Below are 1668 nucleotides of genomic sequence, written 5' to 3' on the forward strand. Positions count from 1 at the left end.
TAGTAGTAGAAGTTCTACAATTTACTGCAGTTAAATGGCTACACACTGTTATTTCACAGGAGCAGGAAATTAGTGTTACAGTAAAATTACTATATTTACAGATTTACTTTAATAGTGTATTGTTGTGTGTTGAGTGTTAATATGTCTGTACCAAGTTGGTATTTGATCCTAAAAGTTAACCAATAATCATTTAGCTCAGCATGATACTATATCAAAGTCTCTGTGTTTATTTATAAAGATTAAATTGTCTTGTTTCTGCAACACATACAGTACCCATTATAAGTAGTATACACATGGCTTACAATAACTTAACATTTTTTCACCCCAAAATACTGGGACATTTAGGAAGGGTTTTTTGATGAAAGGAAGATGTGAGCAAATGCTTTTGCTGTGTGCCCAACCTGCCTCCATATACGTAAATGACCACCAAAGATGCACCCGTAGCTAACGCCTAAGAAGAAGCAACATTTCTAGTACAGTGAATTTGAATGCCAAAAGGTGAATGTAAAAAGATGGTCTGGGTAGTGGCTAGGCCAGGCAGAAATAACAATCAAACAAAGGGAAAAAAAATTATAAAGAAGAATAAAAATCAGGATCAGAGCTTTATTACCAAGTATGTTTACACACACAAGGAATTTGAATTGGCGACAGGTGCAGAAGAAAGTACACACATAGTGCAGACATTCTGTACTTAATAAGTATATGCAAAATATTGAGAAAAAAAAAAAAGGCTACTTTCTTTGATAGAAGAGAAAATTGTACATCTTTTTGCGAATGTGTTTGTGTTAAAGTTTTTTGGAATGAGTTATACCTATCTCTCAGGGAAAAAATTATGTAAGCTTGTGTACTTGTTATACAGTTATTTTTATTTTACTATTATTATTATGTTTTCATTAAAAAAGAAAGCACAGCAGTCAACGTTGTTCAGATGGTGCCATTTTGAATCTTGGCCAGCAGGCGGCAACAGAGTCAGTCAGGCGCAGCGCGGCACGGCTTCTCATCACCAGCGAGTACGGACAGCTATGGCAAGCCGTTTTATCTTAAAATAATCCCAGTGTTACTCGTCGTAATTGCATTTTTAACTAGTAACAATTCAATTAGAGAGCTCTACAATTAAATTTTTACTAGTAACTAGGCATGGGCCGGTATGAGATTCTGACGGTATGATAACCTTAAGCAAAATATCACGGTTTCACGGTATCACGGTATTGCGATTACAGCTCTAAAATGTGTTATTTTTAAATGTCTGGGGAAAAAAAAAAAACTTTTTCCACTGAACACAATATATTTTATTTTTAAGAAACATATAGAACATTTTTGAACAGTAAACATGTCAGGTTAAATAATTTAAATAAATAATTGAATTCTTAATTAAATTAAAATAAAAGCAGTCACTTAAGTGAGCCTAAACCTGCAGCTCAACAATAATCTGAACATAAATAAATAATTTTCTGTAAAAAAAAACCCTTTTAAATGAAAAAAATAAATAAATAAATAAAATTGCAGTCACTTAAGTGAGCCTAAACCTGCAGCTTAATAATCAGAACATAAATAATTTCTGTAAAAATAAAAAAACTTTTTTTTAAATAAATAAAAAATTCAGTCATTAAACCTGCAGCTCGACAAGGTTTTTGGAGACATGCTCACTTTCTGCACATTTATCTTTCA

The sequence above is a fragment of the Sinocyclocheilus rhinocerous genome, unplaced genomic scaffold (assembly GCF_001515625.1).
Source record: "Sinocyclocheilus rhinocerous isolate Xijiao unplaced genomic scaffold, SAMN03320098_v1.1 scaffold1193, whole genome shotgun sequence".
In the NCBI taxonomy this organism is placed as follows: Eukaryota; Metazoa; Chordata; class Actinopteri; order Cypriniformes; family Cyprinidae; genus Sinocyclocheilus; species Sinocyclocheilus rhinocerous.